Source organism: Bos indicus x Bos taurus, chromosome 21 (genome assembly GCF_003369695.1).
Source record: "Bos indicus x Bos taurus breed Angus x Brahman F1 hybrid chromosome 21, Bos_hybrid_MaternalHap_v2.0, whole genome shotgun sequence".
NCBI lineage: Eukaryota > Metazoa > Chordata > Mammalia > Artiodactyla > Bovidae > Bos > Bos indicus x Bos taurus.
The window spans coordinates 33,000,822-33,014,840 of NC_040096.1; the positions used below are offsets into that span (position 1 = coordinate 33,000,822).

Below are 14,019 nucleotides of genomic sequence, written 5' to 3' on the forward strand. Positions count from 1 at the left end.
GGGTTGAATACTCGTTAATTTATTTCTCTGTTTGTTAATGGGCCTGACGCACGCGCATGCTCCTGCACACACACACATACCCCCGGGCGTCAGCAGGAGATGGTGCCGGGCTCCCCGAGTTTTCCTGCCACCTTCCTTTGAAGTATCACTGCAATTCTTACACCCTCTTCTCAATGTGGATGCCAGGGGTTTAGAGGGAGGCAGTGTACAGTTCAGAGACGGAGGTGAGGTAAGAGCCCCTCAGTTTCCTCATCTGAAAAATGGACTTGGCAAATGGGATGATCCAATGTATTAGGGCAAAGCCTTTGACCTTTGAACAAGTGTAATAAGACACGTGAAGTCCTTTCGAGAGTCTAGAGACATGCAGGAGGTCCCAACAGAGCCCGAGGAAATGATGCTCCCGTGAAAGGCTCCTTGACACCTCACACCCAGGAAGTCCAAATGAGGACCATCACACTTCTGCTTGGCCCACAATCCCATCTCAGAAAACAAGGCCACTCAGGCCAGACTGACTTCCCCCAACCCAGACTCAGTCTTCCTACCGCAGGGCCCATCTCCAGCATCTACCCCCTCCACCCACTTCTCACCATCCAGAAGCCACCCTCCTCCCCGCTGTGACCCCCTGGGTCTCCTCCAGATCCGGCACCGGCACCAGTCTCCCCACCAGGCTCCCTGCTTTCCCTGCCACTGGCTCCAATCCATTCTCTCCCCATGGGGGCCAGAACGGAATCTGAAAAGCACAAATCAGATCCCGTCACTCTCCTGCTTTAGCGCTCTCAGAGCTCCCCCCACCCCCACTCCGAATAAAACTCGCCTCTGCTGGGGCTCCCCTCTCCCTCCTTTCCCATGCACCAGCGTGCTATCTTCCTCCTGGTCTGCAAACACATCCAGCTCCTTCCCGTCTCCAGGCCTTGGTCTAGTCGTTCAGCCACCCTAGAATGCCGTTTCTTCTCAGACTTGAGATCACCTCTTCAGAAAGTCCTGCCTGGATCCCTTCCCCTCCAAAGCCACTCAGCCCTCCCCAACCCTCCCTGCTTCTTGGCCCTGTTTACTTCCCTCCCAGTTTCATCACAGTCTGGCGCTATTCAAATGATTTGAGGTTTGGGACTTTGCTGGTGGTCCAGTGGTTAAGAATCCACCTGCCAATGCAGAGGACTCAGGTCTGATCCCTGGTCCCGGAAGATTCCCCGTGCCGCAGGGCAAACACCCTAGAGCCCAGGCTCTGCACCAAGCAAAACCACTGCAACAAGGAGGCCGTGTGCTGCAATAGAGAGTAGTCCTCGCTCTCTGCAACTAGAGAAAGCCTGTGCACAGCAACAGAGATCCAGCACAGCCGACACATTTTTTAAAAAAGAGGATTCCCTCTGCCTAATGACAAGTGATGTGAGGTTTGGCTCACAGCCCCTCCCACAAGAATGGAAACTACGTGAGTGCAGGTGGAGTCTGTGTAACTCCCCTCTATCTGCAGAGCCTAGAAATAACACCCAGCACTTAGGAGGTATTTTATAAACACATGAATGAATGGATAAATGAATGAATGAAGAGACAGGGAAGCTCTAAGCCAGAGGGGTTAGTGAGAAGCGGGCCAGGGTTCCCTGATCCCAGTGTCATCTGCCCCAGGCCCTGAAGGGTCTCAGCACCTCTTCTACTATGAAAAGGGAACAGGCAAGGATGAGATGTGTGGAGCGGCACCTATGATCTAGGACCTTTTCTCTAAACAATTCCATAACGCAGTTACAGATCTGAGACTAAGGCCTGAGTCCTGGCACTGCCACTCTGTGCATCTCACTTGACCTCTCTGAGCCTCAGTTTTCTCATCTGCGTAATGGGGATAATAACAGGACCCATCTCCCAGGACTGTTCTGTGGGTGAATAAGATCTTGTTTTAAAAAATATGAGATGGTGAAGATGATACAAAGACCCCATCTCTTGTAAGTGAGGAAGCAGGAAAGGTTGTGGGAGTTGTCTGGGTCCTACACTGGAAAGTGGGAAGCTAGGACCAAATGCAGACTTGTGTGACTCAGAATCCAAGCTCGTGCCCATTGCTGGTCAGCCCTGGGCTGGGAGCGGGGAGTGGCGCACAGGGGGCCTGTCTGCCATCTGTGCATCAGTGGTCGTGTTCCCTTGCTCCCCAGGTGAAGTGACTTAGGCACTCCCCACAACCCGGTTCCCACAGGTTCAGCACAGAGATACTTTAGGAGGCGGGGAGCACTAGCCAAGGAGAACAACTCAACTCCCACTTCCCCTCCCACCATGCCTGAGGCTAGGGAGCTGGGGAAGAGGCAGTGGCCCAAGCCCCAGACAGGTAAACTGAGGCAGCCTAAGAGCAAGTCTACGCAGAGACTCCCCAGGGTGGTCTAAGGTGGAGGAACGGGCAGGTCTGAGACTCAGGAAGTCTGAGAAGAGGAGGTGGCCCCCACAGCAGGGGAGGAGGAATACCACTTAGCAAGCACACCCTTGTCCACCCCCAACACATACACACACACGCGTGCGTGCACTCCAGCCAAGGGCACAGAGCAGGGGGAGGCGGCAGGACTCCAAAGGCCCTGGGGTGGGGTATCTAAGGACAGATTCAGGGAGCACCCACTCCCACTCAGACAGCCTTCTGGGGTTGGAAGGTCATCAGTGAAGGTCTAGAGACCTAGAGGTAAGGCCACCCTGCTGAGATCCTGCTTAGGTCCAGCAAGTGAGGGACATGGCAGCCAGAGCCAAGGTGCCTTCAGCTGGCGGCTGGTGCACATTAAGAATTATTCCTCTCACCAGCAAACAATTTGTTACAATATCCATTGCGCGCTTTTCCCAGCTGGGTGCCCTCCCATACATCCTGGATTAATCCCAGAAGTCACTCCATTCATTGAGGACATGCCTGAGTGTGCCTCCTCTTTTATCAGGGAAATTTTTCATTGTTTTGAAGCACTCATAGGTTTTAATTTGGGGTTGAGATTTTAAAGCCTCCTTCAGTGGTGAAGACGTATGAGGCAGCTTGTGGCTGGAAAGATTACCTCTGACCTCCAACCTGAAAGGGCCCAGAAGGGGCCAACAGACCCTCTAGAGGAGGGGAACAGAGAACCTCCTCTCCAAAGAGCCAGAGACTGAAGGCCTCAGTGTGGCATGAGACACACCCTTGACCTCTCTGAGCCTCCCCAAGAGAGGCAAAGTCGAGGAGGACTGCATATTTGAGCGACCCTCTACTGAGCACATTCAGGAGAGTCTGGGAGATGCTTGCCTTTAAATCCTGCAGACCTGGGGGGGAGTGGGGCCACATTGAAAGCTAAAAGTTGGGAGTTCCGATCCTAAACGACCTGGGACAGGTGAATCATTATCCTCTCTGACTAGGATGAGCTCAGTGCCACCGCAGGCTGCTGTGCAAGCCCAAGTTCAGAGTGGGTCTAACTGAGGGCCTGGCACATAGTGGGTACTCAGTAAGAGTGACTCTCCTGGTTGGGCCTTCCCGGAGGTCCAGTAGTTAAGACTCCAAGATTCCAACACAAGGAGCGCAGGTTTGATCTTTGGTTGGCAAACTAAGATCCCACATGCTGCATGGGGTGGCCAAACTGAAAAAAAGAGTGACTCTCCTGGCCTTCCCAGCCCACCACAGATCCCTTCCACTTCTCTGGCTTTCAGCCTCTTGGCCCTCAAGAAGTCAGACCCCCTGGTTCCTTAATCCAGGCTGCCCTCAGGGTGACACCACCTCCAGCCAGAGCCTCTCCACAGGCCTTGCCAGTCTGGGTAGCTGCCACCAGCCTCCTCCCAGGCCTTGCACAAGGCTGCCATACTTCCCACCAGAGGTCTGGGGAGTCCTGTCTGTGCACAATGAACCCATGCCCCCGCTCGCCCACAGGCACCATGCCAGGCTCTCTGCTGGGATCCAGGCTGCAGGCCTGCTGTCCCCCTGCCCTAAATCAGGAGACAACTGTCCCACTCCCACTTCCTAGTCCCCCACCCCCACCAGGGGTCCAGGGCTGGGGCTTCTCTAGGCTCTGAGTGCAACCCCCCACCCTTCCAACCCCAACCCTAACCCCATTACCACCCCCTTCCTGGTTTTTGCTCACACTATTCCTAACCAGCCATACCCTCTCTACATTCCTCCTTGTCCCACCTCCTTCCCCAAATTCTCCTCAACACTAAGGTTCAGCCTCTTCCAGGAAGCCCTCCCTGACTTCTCCAACCCTTATCTCCTTCCCTTTCTCAGACTCCCAGCATTTCTTCTCAGTCCCACTAACTTCATGCTGCTACCCAAAAGCAGGAACCGTGTCACCTACTCATTTTGGGGCCACCAAGCCCAGTACCACTGAGTACTCAGGAAGGATGGGATCATTAAATGATTCAGAGAGAAGGGGAGAGAAGTCTCCCACTGATGAAGTAGACACCTCTGTGAAGAGCCATCATTATGCCCATTGTCCTGATGGAGAAACTGAGGTTAAGAGAAGTGAAGCACTTACCCAAGCATCAGGGCTGGGATGTGAACCAGCCCCAGCAAATGGTGCTGTTAAGACACAGTCCAGGGAATTCCCTGGCAGCCCAGTGGTTAGGATGCTGTGCTTTCACTTGGGGTTCAATTTCTGCCTGCTCAGGGAAATTAGATCCCACAAGCGGCGTGGCTTGGCCAAAAAAAAACACAGTCCACAAATCCACATTCCACTGACATGACCCGCCAGCCCTGCAGTTCACACACGCTACCTCGTGTGACCCTCCGCTCCACTGGCACCTGTGCCACCTGGAGGTACAGTTATGGCTAGGCACAGATAGCCCCGAGAGGTGGGGTCACTTCTCAAGGCCACACACACAGCCGCAGCACTGGAGCTCAAATCCAAAGTCTCTCAGTTCCCAACTTGGTCAGAGCGCCGGATCATGACTCCTGTGACACGGTCTGTAGACGAGCCTGCCCATCCTGGTGCCCTCCCTCCCCAGGCTGTGGGATGGCCCTCCCTGTCCCCAGCCTGCACATCGCCTGCTCCCAATTATCGGCCGAAACCCGGCACTCCGGGGAGCACCTGCACGGTCGGCCGGCTTTCTGGAGAGGCCTGGCTCTCACGGTTCCAGGTGTTGACACAGACAGCCTCGCTGCGATGGCTCCCGAAAAGTAGGACACGTAGCGGGAGGGCAGGGAAGCAGGTGTGGGTAGAAACCCTCCCACCACCCTCCTCACCGCCTGGACTGAGGGCCCACTGTGGAAGGGTCTCCTCGAATGACCTTGACAACTCCCGGAGGCGGACCCTGTGGGGCCTGGAGCAAAGGTCTGGGCTGCCCACTGAAGGGAGAGGCTTGCCCCGTGTCTCCTCCAGCTCGTCTTAGCTCAGTCACCTGGAGAGCCCCGGGGGCCATGGGAAGAGAAGCCTCTTTTAGCAAAAACCCCTCTCTGCATCTAGGGGTCACTTCACTACTCCCTTATCTGTAAGTGGGGCTCAGGTAATAGAGGCTTTCACATTCCAGACACTCCAGGAGGCTTGGTTGGCTTATCTCGGCAGGATCCGAGGAGGCAGCTCTCCTGGGCCACCCAGCAGACATTCAGCTCCAAGCAGGACAGACCCAGTCTCCCAGGATATCGGCTGGGTAGCACCGAGCCCAGGGTCCAGGCTGGAAGGCAGGTGGACACGCCCACCCAACAGCTACAAAACCACACCCAGCACGTCACCAGTGAGCCTAGGGTCTCAGAAGCCAAGAGGTACTGCGCTCTATGCAGACTATGTGCTCCTGAGCACAAGCTCAGGCCATGTTCACGGTTACGAACTGTCATCACCACACCCCAGCCTCCTCCCAGTTCCATCCTGGCTGAGAGACGATGACAGAGGGTTCCCGTAGAAGGCACCAGGATGTAGGGTTCAGGCTGGAGCCAGAGGGGCTTAAAGGCTAGAGGGTGGAAGTAAAGACAGTTCCCTGCTCTTTGCCCTTCCCATGCCAACCCCCACCCCCACTGTTGAGCGGGAAGGAGGTGCAGCCCACCCCATCACACACAGCCATCATTCTCAAGGCTGTGGGCGCCCATCTTCAGTGTCCCCCACTCTCTTGCCTGCAGCTCAGGCTCCATTCCGTCTCTCTCCAAGCCCAGCTCAAGCACTTTTATTATTCAGAAGAGCCTCTTGATTGAAAAGGCCTCTGAGGCATCTCACAAATAAGAATCCTTTAATTGGGAAGTTGTTAACTTCTCAAAGAAGAATTTTAATTTTGCTTCCCCACCACCTCCTCTCCCCTGAAACCTATGAAAACTATGGACCAGAAACAAAGACAGACAAAGCCAAACACCCCGGGGCACCCCATCCCCAACAGTGCCAGCATCCAAGGCGGCAGAGACAGAAGTGGCAGCTGCCCCCTGCCAATTTGCACAGACACCACAGACCCCCACCTAAGAAGTATGAAGGCCTGTGGGAAGGCCTCAAACCTTTCCCTTTGGGCGTGCCTGCTCCATCCCCCCCTCACCACCCACACAAAGGGTGGCAGATGGCTGAGGGGTTCAAGGATGACAGGGCACCCAGATGGGGGGTGAACCACGTCTATTCGCTTCCCAGAGCCTGACTCTTGATGCACATCTCCCCACCACCCTCTCTTTTATCCTCGGTCACACTGTACTACAGCGGACGACTACACTTAACTGAGCATTTACTATGTGCCAGACGTTGCTCTAAGCTCTTATGTGTACCAACCAACTTAATCTACACAAAGTCAATGCTGTTACATTCCATGTTTACTGAAGAAGAGACTGAGGCCCGGAGAGTGTAAGTAAATAGCCTGAATTTGCATCATTAGTGAGAGGCAGAGCTGGGACTGGATTCCAGGCAATCTGACCCCAGAGTGAGCATAATCCAAAGGGCCACCTTCACCCGCCGGCCCCCCTCCATGGCCTGTGCGCTCCTTGAGGATCAGGGCCATGACCAGCTCATCCCTGGGTCCCCTACCAAACAGCCCCAAACAGCCGCACTGAGGAAATGTCTGCGATGTGAACATGGAACAAAAGGAGTAGTTAAGAATCCGCCCTTCAGCTATGCCCATGCGCAGGAACTAGAGAGGAGCCTGGGAGCTGCAAGCAAAGATTATCCCAGGAGCCACACCCATGGGTCATCCGCCCAGCATGTGAGTATTACTGGGGTGAACACATGTGCATAGGGAGGGACAGGCTGGAGGGGCCACCAGATGGGCCTAGAGGTCAGGGAGGCTTTCTGGAAGAGACACCTACCCCCAGCCTCCTTCCGTGGCTCTCCAAGGTCATGGGTCACCTCCCACTCTCCCCCTAGGTAGGGGCAGAAGGGAGGCCTGTGTGACCAGTAGCACTGATTCAGGAGTCAGTAAGTATCCAGAGCGGGGGTGTGCGCCCCTCCTGCAAGGAGACCTGGGCAGGGCTGGCCACAGAGAGAGAGGCTTGATTTAAATGCCATCAACCCCACCAGGAAGTGAGAAGTCAAGGGCTATGGCATCCGGGACCCCCAACTTCACCTGCCCTTCCCCTACCCCATCAACCCGCCCCCTCCCCTCAGACCACAGGAGCACTGGAAGAACAGGCAGGAGGAGGCAGAAGACAGCAAAGAAGGACCTGGGCTCCCTCCAGGGTTTGGCTGAGTCGAGTCTCAACTCGTCAGCAGGCCTCAAAGGCTTCCGGTGACCAGCCTGCACTGCCCCCCCACCCACATCCTGGGCACCTCATTCCACAAATACTCCAAAGTCTCCACCTCTAAACCTCTGCTTAGCCTGGGCCCTCCCCCTCCTCCCCTGAATCTTTTCCACCCATCACAGCTCCACATACATTATCTTGTTCACGCAGATGACACACCAAGGAAAAACATCAAACCCTACCACAGAAAATTGGTTAAACACGCAATGGCACATACAGGCTGGAACATTACACTGCCATTAAAAATCACATTCCAGAGCAGTATTTAATGGTGGGGAAATGAACTTGGCGTAGTATTAAATGCAAAAGGCAGGTTAGAAAACAGTAAGTACAGTTTGATCCCAATTATGATATAAATACATATTTTGTAAAAGACTGACGGGCAAAACACCCAAGTGCTCACATTTTCTATGGAGAACACACAGACTTCTTTACTTATCAGAAAAATAGAACATTTTAAATGAATCCTACAGCCTTCGAGGCTCAGCTCGGGCACCCCTCCTTCAGGGCCCTCCAGCCCCCTAGCCGAGAAGGTGGCCTCCACTCTGCGTTAGTTCCCCGACTCCCTGCACACTGAGCTTCCGGTGCTCATACTAGTGCCTGAGCAGTTGGGGGGGCAGTGGGGGGTGGTGGAGGGGGCTGCGGTGCTCCCCCCGCCACGAGGGTAGGGGCAGGGCCCAGCCACCACCTCCCTGCCGCCCCTGCCCCCAGCCCTCCCATCACCCCAGGCTGCCTTGCAGAGAATCCGGACCACCTGCTCTCTCCCCATCTCCCAGCAGCAATTACAGGTTAAACTGGAGGCTAATTAGCTGCTCATTCCACCCAGGGCTGACTGATTAGCAGGAATATCTTGATGGAGGTAACTGGACTCCAAAACGAGGAGGGCCCGGGAAGGAGATCCTGCTGTCTGCTCCCTGCCAAACCCTGCAGCTTCCTGAAGGGGAGGACGGCATCAGCTGAGCCTCAGCCATATCACAACTGTTCACCCAACCCTTCAGGAGAAGGGGCCGCTAGGTCTCTTTCCTCTGAAAAACTGGGTTAACGTTCCAGCCCAACCTACTGCCCCAGCCCTCCCCCAGCGCGCCTTCTGTTTAGCAGACCTTCTCATGGGTCACGGAGGCCTGTCAAGAACAAAGCATTAGCCCAGAAAAAGAGTGGAAGTCACTTGTTCAAGGTCACAGGCAAGTCTAGCGAGGCAACAACCCAGGTCCCTCCTCCCCCCCCCCCCATCAACACCCTCTTCGGGACTTGCTGTGGCTTCTCCACATTCCCTCATACAGGACCAGAGTGGGGGGGCCTGTCACCTCCCACGTGCTGGGTGTCCTGCTCCTCATGATAGAGTCCAAGAGGCCATCTGCTCTGCTCACACAGACAGCCAAGGTCACCTGGCTGCCAGTGCCTGTCACATGCACACACCTGGGGCTGAGCCTCTCCTGCCTTGAAGGTGTCAGGACTCACACGTTTACTCTGGCTCGGAGCCCCGTGAAATTCCCCACATCGGAGCCAGTGCCAGCCTCCTGACAGTTCCCTGGACCCTGACTGTCTCAGTCCACACGTTCCCACTCCCGTCTGACCTGGAGTCATGCACACGTCTGGTCAACAATGTGACAGGACCAAGGACAGAGCCCTTCATCTCACCACGAGAGACCTCCCACGCCACACGGGAACCCGACAGCCGGCAGGTCCAGGAAACCGTGTCGCTCAGAATGCCCCAGGCTTCTGAGCTGGCTGCCGGTGCCCTGCCGCAGCCTGGACTAGTGGGACACCCACAGCCACAGCAACCCTCCTGGACTTGAGTTCAGGCCGAGGTGGGAGATGGGAACCCCCCGCAATGGCCTCCCCACAGCCTCTCCCTCAGGGACACCACATCCACCCCACATGGCCCACCCGCACCTCCCAGGCCCAGAGCAGCGTCTTACCTCAGGTCAGGTGGGCTTGTAGGGAGTGTAACTGGGAGGGGGCCTGGCGATCTCTCTCTTTGCCTGTGGGCTCGGGGGCCTCAGGGCCTGTGAGGGCAGGAGGCTGTGGGAGAAAAAGTCAAACCATCAGCCAGAGTGGGGGCAGCATGGGACGGGTCTGGGGGGCAGTGGGGGGCCATGCACACAGAGGGTCTGATCCCACTAGGCTGGGCAATTAACACTCATACATCTCACACCCAGACTCTCTCTCCCTCTTGTTGACACACTCACATACACACTCGCATGTGTTCTCACTCCTTTGCATACTTGCACTTTATACACACACACATATGCTTTCACCTGTACATATTGCACTTAGTCTCTGACACACTTACATATCACTGGCACTTACACCCACATGCACTCCCGCTCACTGACACTCACATACCCGCACAGGCCACCAGCTCTGGCAGTGGGGCTCTGGGAGTGGCGGGGTTCCTGGCAGCAGGCAGAGAGGTGGGTGTCTGCATATGCCTCCCCTACCCACCGGCTCTGCGACCTGGGGAAAGTCAAGTCTCTGAGCCTCACTCCTCTCATCCATAAAATGGGGATACCATCTCTCCAGCCAGGGCTGCTGGGAAGATAAAAGGAGACAAGAGATGCACGAGCTGGGCCATGTAGGTGCCCAGCCGGTATCAGGGACTGCCTTCCTTCCAAGCCTGGCTCCAGGAGGCAAGCCCGGGTGGGTCCCTGAGAGCGGGTGCTGCAGAGCCCCAGGGGTGCCTCTCCGTGGGCCTGAGCCCCTGCTTCCTGGTTCCCAAGGATGCCCTCTCCCTCCCTTCCTTCCCCTGCCTCTCCTGGTTTACTCCTTCACCAAACATTATCCCAGGGCAGCTCGGGTCCCAGTCCCCCCACCCTCCATCAGTGAGGGAGTCGTATCCTCTTGGCAAGGCCCCAAGACACAGGCCTGGGGCTGCAAGTCCAAGGAGAAAGGTCAGCTCCCAGCTCTCTCAGTCGCTGCCTGCGTGGCCCTGGGTCCAGCTCCCTCTCCCAGCCTCAGTTTCCTCAACCTCTCAGTTGTTGTTCAGTCACTAAGACATATCCGACTCTGTGAGCCCATGAACTGCAGCACACCAGGCCTCCCTGTCCCTATCTCCCGGAGTTTGCCCAAGTTCATGTCCATTGAATCGGTGATGCTCTCTAACCATCTCATCCTCTAAGAAGAAGACCCAAGTCCCTTTCTGAGCTATTGCCAAGAGGTTCCAATCCAATCAGTGTTTCTCAAAGTGTGGGAGACGTGCCACAGGGGTGCATAAGGGGATTCTAGGTGGTATGCAAATGATTTTATTTTCATAGGTGTTTATTTTTCCAATGACAAGCATATCACAGCTGTGATTTTATGGATGTGTGGCGTGGGGAGCACTGGGTAATCCACCTTCAAATGTGAGTCAACACAAAGACAAGGACTAAGAAAATGCAAGTGCAGGTGGCGCCCAGAGGTGGCTATAACTGCAATGGTGACAGGGAAACGCAGACGGTCAGCATCTCACAGGGCCTGGCTGCCAGCAGCCCTCATGAGGGTTAGCAGTTCCCTTCTTCTCTGACCGGCCAGATCAGCCTCCCCTTTCCTCTTACTTCCCCAAATGGCACCGTACAACACAGGCTTGGACCCCCGGGGGACTCACAAGGCCTTCCCGACAGGATGGATGGAAGCGTGGATGAAGTCAACTTAGAGGTGGTTATCATAACGTGAGCAGAAGATGGCAAAGGCCTCTGAGTCCCTTCCAAAGTCAACATTCCATCAAGTCTAAGATGCAAAAGTGGAATTCCTAGCTACATGGTAGATGAATATGGAGGAACCCTCTAGAGGCAACTCTTCTTGTTTCCTGGGCTGCAAACTTCTCCTCCAAGGAGGAGGCAGAGAAATGGGCACTGAGCAGGTTCCAGGGTCCACCTGGGCTTTCCCATCCTGACAACAGAACCACAGCAGTGTGAACCCAGTAAGACAGGGCCTGCCTAGCTCCACAGGTCACCAGCCCCAAATTACACTCCCTGCTGCCAGCAGATCCCAAAGGTGCCTCCCAATGGCTGCTGACCCTGGAGGACAGGACCAGACAGAGGGATGCTAGCCCGGCTCGGACGGGTGGCCAGAGTCTGGGCCATTCCTCAGGCCTGGGTCCTCCAAGCCAGGCCTATCCAGGCAGGGGTACCCTGAGTGGCTGCCCAAGCTGGCTCCCAGTAGATTGGCACAAGTCAGCAAGGCCCAGGCCAGCCTGGGCAGCCCCATCCCGGGCAGGCCTCCAGACCACCTGGCTGGCAGCCCTGAGTCCAGCTCCACCTGAGCTGGCAGGGCAAACCATGCCCACAGCTCTGCTCCGACTACCCAGCTGCCACGTTCCACAATAATGAATGGGCCTCCAGCTCCCTTCTCCCCAAACCTTCTGGAAGCTCCCACTCTCCTCGGTGGCATCACAAAGAGTTGCTGTGGAAATGGGACCACAGGCAGAGTGTGACAATGATTTGGGGCAGGGGAGGAGATGCAGGGGGAGCCGGAAGCTCTGCTGGACATGGGGGGCAGGGGTGGGGGCTGCCTGTGTGTGCCAAGTCCTAGAAAGAACATGAGATCCCAGCTGCAGGCCTCAGAGCCACAGGGGGTGATGGGGACCATGGCAGAGGTGGGGGGTGGGGGGGCGATGCTTCTGACCTGCCCTCCTGGCTCCTTGGCCCTTCAGTGGAGCCCGGGGAGCCCTGGAAATCAGATGCCTGTGTGTCCAACAAAACTAACGCATGCCCTGAGGAACATGAGCGTTTCATGGAAACAGCTACTTCGGGATGCTGCCAAAGTAGCTTCAGTACTGTGGGGGACTAGAACCCAATAAGTGCTCAGCAAACCTGTGATCAAAGAGAATGATACTGGTGTGCGTATATGCACGTATGTGTGTGTGTGTAAGAGAGAGAGAGACAGAGACATGTGGCTGTACTGGTCAATCCAGTCACAGAATCACAGAGTTTGAAAGGCCCACACCCATTGTACAGATGGGGAGACTGAGGCCCAGTGAAGGTCAGGGTCAACCCAGCAAGTCAGCCAAAAAGTTAGGCCCAGAACTCAGGTCTCCTCTTCCCCAGACCTAAACCCTCTACCCAATATCCCTGGGTTTTCTCTCATTCATTCATTCTGTTTTTGCTGAGCAGTTACTCTGTGCTTGGTGACCGGGATATAGAGATGTGAAGGATACCACCCCCACCTGCCAGAAGCTCAGAGAGGAAACAAGCCACCATGGTCAGAGGGAGGCGGGTGGGACAGAGGTTCAAGGGACTGCAGGAGCCCAGGGAAGGTTATCGTGGGGGTTTGAGTTACGTGCTTCTGAGCCAGGCATCAAAGAGACCTCGGGCTGTGCCCAGCTTGTCTCCCAACTGCTCCCTCAGTGCAAGCCCCTTACAGCTCCCACACAGCGGCCTCCAGTGTGGGACAGTAGCGAGCCCACCTGGGGCCCTCACCTCCAGGAGGTCATGGGGGTGTTCCCCATTAGCGCATCCAATCCCCAGAAATGAGCAACCATGAGAAAAGCATGTTATTACACAGGAGGAGTTCAAAGAAAGCTGGTGCCCTGACTGCCCTCCTCCTGCCCCAGGCTCAGCCTCCTCTTGCATTGTCCACTCTTTCCTTGTTCATTCTTGCTTTCCTGGGCACCTTGCATGAGCTGGGCATAACACTGGGCCTGGGTGGAGCAGAGAACAAGTGAGCCCTAGACACCAGCCACCACACTCGTAGATTTCAACTCCCCATCTCTGTCAGCGCACGCAGATTCTCTACTGCAGGGCAGTTTTTGGAGGGGGTAGTACTGAGAGGGCAAGAGGGGACACCTTCTAGAGTTTGGCTTGAAAGACCCACCAACTCTGCTGTATCCCCCATGGGCCACGCCTCCCAGCAGCTGGTACGCACTCCCATGACCAATTCCAAACAGGTGGAAACCGAGACCCTGAGAGGTGACTAGGTGGACCCCGGTCGCTCAGTGCTGAGGAGGAAGGACATGGCAAGACAGAGGACAGTGAGGACAGAAGGGAGGGGCCAGGGCTGGGGCTGTGGGAAGGGAGAAAGGAGGAGATATCTGGGAAGGCCTCCTGGTGGAGGAGGGATGGGGCTTAGCTCAGAGCCTGCCCTCGGCCTCCCAACAGGAAAAGACTTTCTCCAAGAGAGAGAAATGCACCAGGGGTTGTCCTGCCAGCCCATGTGACAGGGGGCTGGGCTGGCAGGTAGAGGATGAGAGGGGCACGTTCCTTAACAGCCATCATCCTGTCCCAACCCACTGAGGGCTGCCCCAGTGCCGTCTCACATCCCAATTCCCTCTGCTCAGTGGGGAACCAGCTGGGGACAGGAAAACAGTAGAGACATAGAAATGGAGTGGGGCAGACACACAAAGAAATGGAGGTCTAAAGAAAGAGCAACTGTGACCCCAATGCCAGAGGGCAGAGGGGAGACAGAGAGATGAAATGCATGGGCAGAAGGGGCCATCCCTC

The 14,019-nt window shown here is 55.8% G+C and overlaps 1 protein-coding gene across 1 annotated transcript in view; it reads right to left on the reverse strand.

Annotated features, from left to right (window-relative positions):
* LINGO1 (leucine rich repeat and Ig domain containing 1) overlaps nt 1-14,019 on the reverse strand; it is a 220,314-nt gene that overhangs the window by 184,239 nt on the left and 22,056 nt on the right. Inside the window, exon 2 of the transcript XR_003507403.1 lies at nt 9,523-9,625. The gene's annotated coding sequence lies outside the window, so the exon portion shown is untranslated. The remainder of the gene's footprint in view (nt 1-9,522; nt 9,626-14,019) is intronic.